Genomic DNA, 9,278 nt, shown 5'->3' on the forward strand with positions numbered 1-9,278 from the left:
GCACACTTTCATCCCTCCCCCAAGGACCATTAATAATGCAATACAAATCCCACCAACCCTCCCTCCCTCCCTCCCTCTCTCGCTTTCTCCATCCCTTCCCTCCACTATCCCTTCAGTTTGTCCCTTCCCTGTGTGATTTTTTACGCGGTACTGTAGGTCTGTCGCTCTCTCTGCCATTACCATGTAGGCACTTCTGCAGACATCAATAAATGACAGGCGAGGGACCTTGGGGTCACAGCCGAGGGGCGCACCCAGTGTCAGCGTACAACAGGGCCGATCGGAGGCTGGACAGCAGCCAGCCTGTCCTGCTTAATATTTCATCACCTCCGCCAGCCAGTCAGTCAGTCAGTCAGTTAACCAGCAAGTCAGTTAACCACTCAGTCAGTCAGCCCGCCCGCCCGCCAGTGGGTTAACCAATCAGCCAGCCAGTCAGTCTGTCAGTCTGTCAGTCAGTGAGAAAATAAAAAAAGGTGTGAGACTAACTAGACGTATTACTGTATACAGTCCTGGGGTGTGTTCAGAAGGGTCGCATATAGAACTGGAACATAGAGCTGACAACACTGCCTGTTCTCTGTTACAACAGCAACAATCTGTTCTACATGATGCATTTCTACCTGAACGTGCTTAACGTGATTGGGAGTCCCATAGGGCGGCGCACAATTGGCCCAGCATCGTCCGGGTTTGGCCGGTGTAGGCCGTCATTGTGTAAATAAGAATTTGTTCTTAACTGACTTGCCTAGTTAAAGGTACTAAAAAAATATATATATATATATATATAATAATAAAAAAAACCTTGAGCCCTCTGAATAAGCCTCAGGTTTGATCTGTGTCAACGACAATGGGATCCACTCCACAGTCTGAGTGGTTTGGAGTACAGTGTTTTGTGATATGGCTGAGGCCAGGGTAACCATTAGGAGAATGTCGTATTTATTGAGGTTAACAATGGTGCAGTTAAACCAATCTGGAGATGCATATCATCATGGAAGCTCCTCAGATTTTTCTGGGTGGAAAAAGGTTGCCATGCGTGCCTGACGATGTCATCGCCATGACAACAACACACATCCCAAAATTGTGTTATGCCGAGGCGTAGACTGATCATAATTCAAGGCCTAAACACAGCTAAATCAATGACTCTCCTCAGTCACTGTACAGCTAAATCAATCACTACTCAGTCTACCGTACAGCTAAATCAATGACTACAGCTAAATCAATGACTACTCAGTCTACCGAACAGCTAAATCAATGACTACTCAGTCTACTGCACAAGGTGCAGTGTGTGGGGGACAGGCTCATTGCTGTCATGTACGGAATAGGGTAACCTAGGCAACTATTATAACATTCTGTTCCTGCTTTGTCAAAATGACACCCTATTACTTTTGACCCGAGCCTTACGGGTCCTTGACAAAAGTAGTGCACTAAATAGGGCATCCCAAATGGTAACCTATTCCCTTTCTAGGAAGAGGTTATTACGCCATGCTGTCAGGAAGAGGTTATTACACCATGCTGTCAGGTAGAGGTTATTACACCATGCTGTTAGGAAGAGGTTATTACACCATGCTGTCAGGAAGAGGTTATTACACCATGCTGTCAGAAAGAGGTTATTACACCATGCTGTCAGGAAGAGGTTATTACACCATGCTGTCAGGTAGAGGTTATTACACCATGCTGTTAGGAAGAGGTTATTACACCATGCTGTCAGGAAGAGGTTATTACACCATGCTGTCAGGAAGAGGTTATTACACCATGCTGTTAGGAAGAGGTTATTACACCATGCTGTCAGGAAGAGGTTATTACACCATGCTGTCAGGAAGAGGTTATTACACCATGCTGTCAGAAAGAGGTTATTACACCATGCTGTCAGGAAGAGGTTATTACACCATGCTGTCAGGAAGAGGTTATTACACCATGCTGTTAGGAAGAGGTTATTACACCATGCTGTCAGGAAGAGGTTATTACACCATGCTGTTAGGAAGAGGTTATTACACCATATTGTCAGGAAGAGGTTATTACACCATGCTGTCAGGAAGAGGTTATTACACCATGCTGTCAGGAAGAGGTTATTACACCATGCTGTCAGAAAGAGGTTATTACACCATGCTGTCAGGAAGAGGTTATTACACCATGCTGTCAGGAAGAGGTTATTACACCATGCTGTCAGGAAGAGGTTATTACACCATGCTGTTAGGAAGAGGTTATTACACCATGCTGTTAGGAAGAGGTTATTACACCATGCTGTTAGGAAGAGGTTATTACACCATGCTGTTAGGAAGAGGTTATTACACCATGCTGTTAGGAAGAGGTTATTACACCATGCTGTTAGGAAGAGGTTATTACACCATGCTGTTAGGAAGAGGTTATTACACCATGCTGTCAGGAAGAGGTTATTACACCATGCTGTTAGGAAGAGGTTATTACACCATATTGTCAGGAAGAGGTTATTACACCATGCTGTCAGGAAGAGGTTATTACACCATGCTGTCAGGAAGAGGTTATTACACCATGTTGTCAGGAAGAGGTTATTACACCATGCTGTTAGGAAGAGGTTATTACACCATGCTGTCAGGAAGAGGTTATTACACCATGCTGTTAGGAAGAGGTTATTACACCATATTGTCAGGAAGAGGTTATTACACCATGCTGTCAGGAAGAGGTTATTACACCATGCTGTCAGGAAGAGGTTATTACACCATGCTGTCAGAAAGAGGTTATTACACCATGCTGTCAGGAAGAGGTTATTACACCATGCTGTCAGGAAGAGGTTATTACACCATGCTGTCAGGAAGAGGTTATTACACCATGCTGTTAGGAAGAGGTTATTACACCATGCTGTTAGGAAGAGGTTATTACACCATGCTGTTAGGAAGAGGTTATTACACCATGCTGTTAGGAAGAGGTTATTACACCATGCTGTTAGGAAGAGGTTATTACACCATGCTGTTAGGAAGAGGTTATTACACCATGCTGTTAGGAAGAGGTTATTACACCATGCTGTTAGGAAGAGGTTATTACACCATGCTGTCAGGAAGAGGTTATTACACCATGCTGTAAGGAAGAGGTTATTACACCATGCTGTCAGGAAGAGGTTATTTCACCATGCTGTCAGGAAGAGGTTATTACACCATGCTGTCAGGGAGAGGTTATTATACCATGCTGTCAGGAAGAGGTTATTACACCATGCTGTTAGGAAGAGGTTATCACACCATGCTGTCAGGAAGAGGTTATTACACCATGCTGTCAGGAAGAGGTTATTACACCATGCTGTCAGGAAGAGGTTATTACACCATGCTGTCAGGTAGAGGTTATTACGCCATGCTGTTAGGAAGAGGTTATTACACCATGTTGTCAGGAAGAGGTTATTACGCCATGCTGTCAGGCAGAGGTTATTACACCATGCTGTCAGGAAGAGGTTATTACACCATGCTGTCAGGAAGAGGTTATTACACCATGCTGTCAGGAAGAGGTTATTACACCATGCTGTCAGGTAGAGGTTATTACACCATGCTGTTAGGAAGAGGTTATTACACCATGCTGTTAGGAGACTGAAGAAGGCATCTGATATTCTTAGAATACACCTTAAGATACAAGGAAGACGTCCACAACAGGAGACTCTGAAAGCCATACATCTCAGATGATTTAAAGGGGAGGTCTCTGTGTGTGTGTGTGTGTGTGTGTGTGTGTGTGTGTGTGTGTGTACGCGCATGTGACAGAGTGAGTGAAACAGTGGGGGGACAGAGGGAGGGAGAGAGAGAAAGAGTGTGTCAAAGTCAATCAAATTCAGAAGGATCAATGCACAGACTGCCTGGCAGATCCAAAGGAAACCCAGACTCCAAGCTCTCCAGCACTACTTCAAAGTGGTGACACGTCCATTAGAATGTCTAATTCTGATCGCATCGACAGGCCTAAGGCTACCACACAGGCAAAAATCTGCAGAGGAAAACTAGGCCACTGCTCAGTGAGCATGAAGAGTGTGTGAGCGTGTGAGAGAGAGAGATGGAGAGATAATTTTATGCATCTTTCCTTTGAACCTAAAGAAAATAATCATGAGTCAAGTCAATAATAACCTTTGATGCCTTGAGAGGTGGTGTAGACAGAAAGGTGTTCAACAGGACACAGTACAGTGAAGAAATATAGCTTTATTTTCTGCTGGACCATGGCCCATGTGCAGCTGGAATTTTGATGACCTACCAAGGGGAAGAATTGGACGTTTGCGTCAAGAACTCACTGCAAATATAGCAATGAGTTCATATTGGTGAACTATCTTGTTCATTTTCTTCATTTTCATCTTTTTCTCTCTCTCTCTCTCTCTCTCTCTCTCTCTCTCTCTCTCTCTCTCCTCTCTCTCTCTCAGCGGTGTGATGAATAGTCATACTTGTCTTTCCAGGGTCTCTATCCTCCTTGATCACCTATAGCCACAGCATGCTGCCAGTTCTAAATCAATGAGTCCCACAACTCATTACAAAGTTAAAATTCAGGTCACAGATTATATATTTTTTTATATTATATATTATATATTTTTTTTGCATCTGTAGGGTAGAACATTTACCGCAAACATTAAGGAGACTATTACTGTGACCGGGACTGGGTAAAGGCTCTTGATATGTTGTCGTAAAGCTAAATACGCTACAGCACATTTATGGCATTGGTGTTTTTTTTTCATTCGTGACTCAGTTGGCTAGCAGGTTCGCTGAGTAATCTGATTTGTGCCTTAGAATTGATCATATTGTATCGAATATATAGTGCACATGTGAAACAGGGTTTGAGAACTGTCCTTCAGCCTATATTCCGACAATAAGACTTGCAAAAACGTATCTCTCTAATGACGTTCTACTGTTCACTTCCATTCCTGGGAATGAAAAGCATTACCATGTGTAACAGACAGTAATCAATAGTAAAAGTTCAATTCTGACCTCCACTTCCACCAACAGCAACCCGAGACTAAAAAAATCCAGTCAAAATCACCTCTGATGCTTTTTTTGCGGTCAATTCCTAATAGTTTTCTTCTCGTTTTTTTACTACAGTATTTCAACGTTGCTTTGAAATGGACTCAAGATACAGTCAACTTTAAAAATTAAAACTAAGAACACCGTTAAATTAGCTAAAAGAAAGGCAACTGGGCCCGTATTCACAAAGCGTCTCGGAGTAGGAGTGCTGATCTAGGATCAGTTTTATCTTTGAAATCATAATGAATAAGAGGGGGATCAGCATCCTAGATCCTAGGATGTAGTGCCCCCGATGGCGCTCTCCTGCCATAGCATCTGACCTTCAGTAGAAATACAACAGTGAGCCCTAGTGGCAATTTGGATGAATAGCAGCTAAGTAAATGTTCTAATTATGAGATTCTCAAAACACGCATGTATCAATGAATCCTTAAGTGTGTAAGCCGGGGGCCATTGAAGCCATTGAATTTGGCCTTACTTCTATTACATTTACATTTAGGTCATTTAGCAGACGCTCTTATCCAGAGCGACTTACAGTTAGTGAGTGCATACATTTTTCATATTAGCCCATAGAAACACATTGAATAACAGAGTCATACATGGAAAAACTGAGAAAAAAAATGAATCAAAAGGAAGTTTGTTTTAAAGTGTCTGTCCTATATCTGAGAGATACAGGTACTAAACTACTTGCATACAGTATACTTCCATTCATTTTTTAAACTGGTACCTGGCCACCTTCAGATGAGTCTTGTTAGGCTGGTGGGCCTATGCGGAAGGCCGCCATTGGCGGATGCGGAGGTTTGAGCCCATGCAAAAAAAAACAGATCTCTCTAGCTTAAAGAGGCTGATTTTTATGGGGATTGTTGTATTATGCTAATTCGATTTTCGCGGGGGTGCGGACATCAAATCTAGGGGGTTAATGAGACGGAATGGACATGAATTGTGGAGAAAATGAAATCAAAATGGACACCCACTTCGTACACTGATCCATCCTCAAAACGCTTCACTCTGTGGCCTTGTTGTTGGTCCAGAAGCCAACATCCTTCATACTGATCCCCATTCCTGTCAAATTAAGCAAAGTCAATCTTGAGTCATAGGACATTAGTTTCCAACGGAGCGGATCGGCATAGGCCTACATCTGCCCAAGTTATCAGAATGTTTAAATGTAGGCTAATCTGGGTACGTTTTCAGCTCAACACGACTTTGTCCAGCCTATAGGATTAAAATACACAGTCTGGTATGACGGAAAATGCATTATTTAATTCATAATCTAGAATGTGCAAAACATACTTGAAACAGTGACATTGAAGATAAAAGACAATGACATTGACATTTTACGTCATTTACCAATCATCATGTAGTACTATGATGCAATAGTCTATGTGCCGGGGGGCTAGGGTCAGTCTGTTATATCTGGTGTAATTCTCCTGTCTTACCCGGTGTCCTGTGTGAATTTAAGTATGATCCCTTTAATTCTCTCTCTCTCCCTCCCCTCCCGGAGGACCTGAGCCCTAGGACCATGCCTCAGGACTTCCTGGCCTGATGACTCCTGGCTTTCCCCAGTCCACCTGGTCGTGCTGCTGCTCCAGTTTCAACGGTTCTGCCTGCGGCTATGGAACCCGGACCTGCTGTTTTTGACTCTCTCTCTCTACAGCACCTGCGACCTCTGAATGACCTTGCTGGTCATCTATGAACATGTTGAAGAACAATCTGGCCTTAATGGCCATGTACTATCTCCACCCTGCACAGCCAGAAGGCGACTGGCCACCCCTCAGAGCCTGGTTCCTCTCTAGGTTTCTTCCTAGGTTCCTGCCTTTCTAGGGAGTTTTTCCTAGCCAACATGCTTCTACATCTGCATTGCTTGCTGTTTGGGGTTTTAGGCTGGGTTTCTGTATAGCACTTTGTGACATCTGCTGATGTAAAAAGGGCTTTATAAATACATGTGATTGGATTTGGTCTAGTGTACTAGACCTTCACCATGACAACGTTGTACCTGTATTGTACTAGACCTTCACCATGACAACATTGTACCTGTATTGTACTAGACCTTCACCATGACAACGTTGTAACTGTATTGTACTAGAACTTCACCATGACAACGTTGTACCTGTATTGTACTAGACCTTCACCATGACAACGTTGTACCTGTATTGTACTAGACCTTCACCATGACAACGTTGTACCTGTATTGTACTAGACCTTCACCATGACAACATTGTACCTGTATTGTACTAGACCTTCACCATGACAACGTTGTACCTGTTTTGTACTAGACCTTCACCATGACAACATTGTACCTGTATTGTACTAGACCTTCACCATGACAACATTGTACCTGTATTGTACTAGAACTTCACCATGACAACATTGTACCTGTATTGTACTAGACCTTCACCATGACAACGTTGTATCTGTATTGTACTAGACCTTCACCATGACAACGTTGTACCTGTATTGTACTAGACCTTCACCATGACAACGTTGTACCTGTATTGTACTAGACCTTCACCGTGACAACGTTGTACCTGTATTGTACTAGACCTTCACCATGACAACATTGTACCTGTATTGTACTAGACCTTCACCATGACAACGTTGTACCTGTTTTGTACTAGATCTTCACCATGACAACATTGTACCTGTATTGTACTACACTTGTTTTGATGAAACGACCCCCTCTTATGTTTGTCCATCCTTATCCACCTGGAACCCGTGGCCTGGATGATAGCAGAATGAAATATAACCAGGGCCTGGATGATAGGAGAATGAAATATAACCAGGGCCTGGATGATAGGAGAATGAAATATAACCAGGGCCTGGATGATAGCAGAATGAAATATAACCAGGGCCTGGATGATAGCAGAATGAAATATAACCAGGGCCTGGATGATAGGAGAATGAAATATAACCAGGGCCTGGATGATAGGACAATGAAATATAACCAGGGCCTGGATGATAGGAGAATGAAATATAACCAGGGCCTGGATGATAGGAGAATGAAATATAACCAGGGCCTGGATGATAGGAGAATGAAATATAACCAGGGCCTGGATGATAGAACAACAACGTCAGACAGAAGTCTTAGGCTACCATTCCAGATGCACCCAGAGAAGTACTATATGACTATGATATCAGTGTTTCCCCGAGGATATTTTTTTCAGCAATAGTGGCAAAGTTAGCGAGGGGGCATGGCCAATGGCACGGTTTTAGAGGCCCTCCTCTTGGCCACACTGTCACGATCGCTGAAGGAAGTGGACCAATGCGCAGCGTGATGAGTGAACATACTTTAATTATTATTCACCACAACGAACAAAACAACAAAACGATACGTGAAGTCCTTGGTTTACAGACACAAACCATACACGGAACAAGATCCCACAACACACTGTGGAAAACAGGCTGCCTAAGTATGGTTCCCAATCAGAGACAACAAGCAACAGCTGATACACGTTACCTCTGATTGAGAACCACACCGGCCAACATAGAAACAAATAAACTAGAATATAACCCTAGCACACAAAACACATAGAAACTACACACCCTGGCTCAACATATAAGAGTCCCAGAGCCAGGGCGTGACACACACAGACAACATTTTACTGTTTTAAAGCAAATTTCCTGCAATTCTACACATTTTTTATGGTGCAGAGAGAAAGATTGCAGTTTCAAAGCTAATTTCCTAAAATTCTGCACATTTTGCGATGGGCGGATATCATTTTCAGTTTTAAAGCTAATTTCCTGCTATTATACAAATGTTGCCTTGTTCTTATGCTATCTGAGTGACTCAAGCATAAAATCAATGGGGGCCCCATGCCATGATTTCATTGGAATTTCAGATTCTCCCTGGCCATCTCGTTTTCATTTTGGCGATAGTTAGTTCTCAAAGATGATCTTATTAAAAAAGATATTGCTCCTTTATCTTTTCTACATACATAATACACTATATATATATACAGTGAGGGAAAAAAGTATTTGATCCCCTGCTGATTTTGTATGTTTGCCCACTGACAAAGACATGATCAGTCTATAATTTTAATGGTAGGTTTATTTGAACAGTGAGAGACAGAATAACAACAAAAAAATACAGAAAAACGCATGTAAAAAATGTTATCAATTGATTTCCATTTTAATGAGGGAAATACAGTGGGGAAAAAAAGTATTTAGTCAGCCACCAATTGTGCAAGTTCTCCCACTTAAAAAGATGAGAGAGGCCTTTAATTTTCATCATAGGTACACGTCAACTATGACAGACAAAATGAGAAAAAAAAATCCAGAAAATCACATTGTAGGATTTTTTATGATTTTATTTGCAAATTATGGTGGAAAATAAGTATTTGGTCA

This window comes from Coregonus lavaretus (genome assembly GCF_964263955.1).
Source record: "Coregonus lavaretus genome assembly, chromosome: 20".
In the NCBI taxonomy this organism is placed as follows: domain Eukaryota; kingdom Metazoa; phylum Chordata; class Actinopteri; order Salmoniformes; family Salmonidae; genus Coregonus; species Coregonus lavaretus.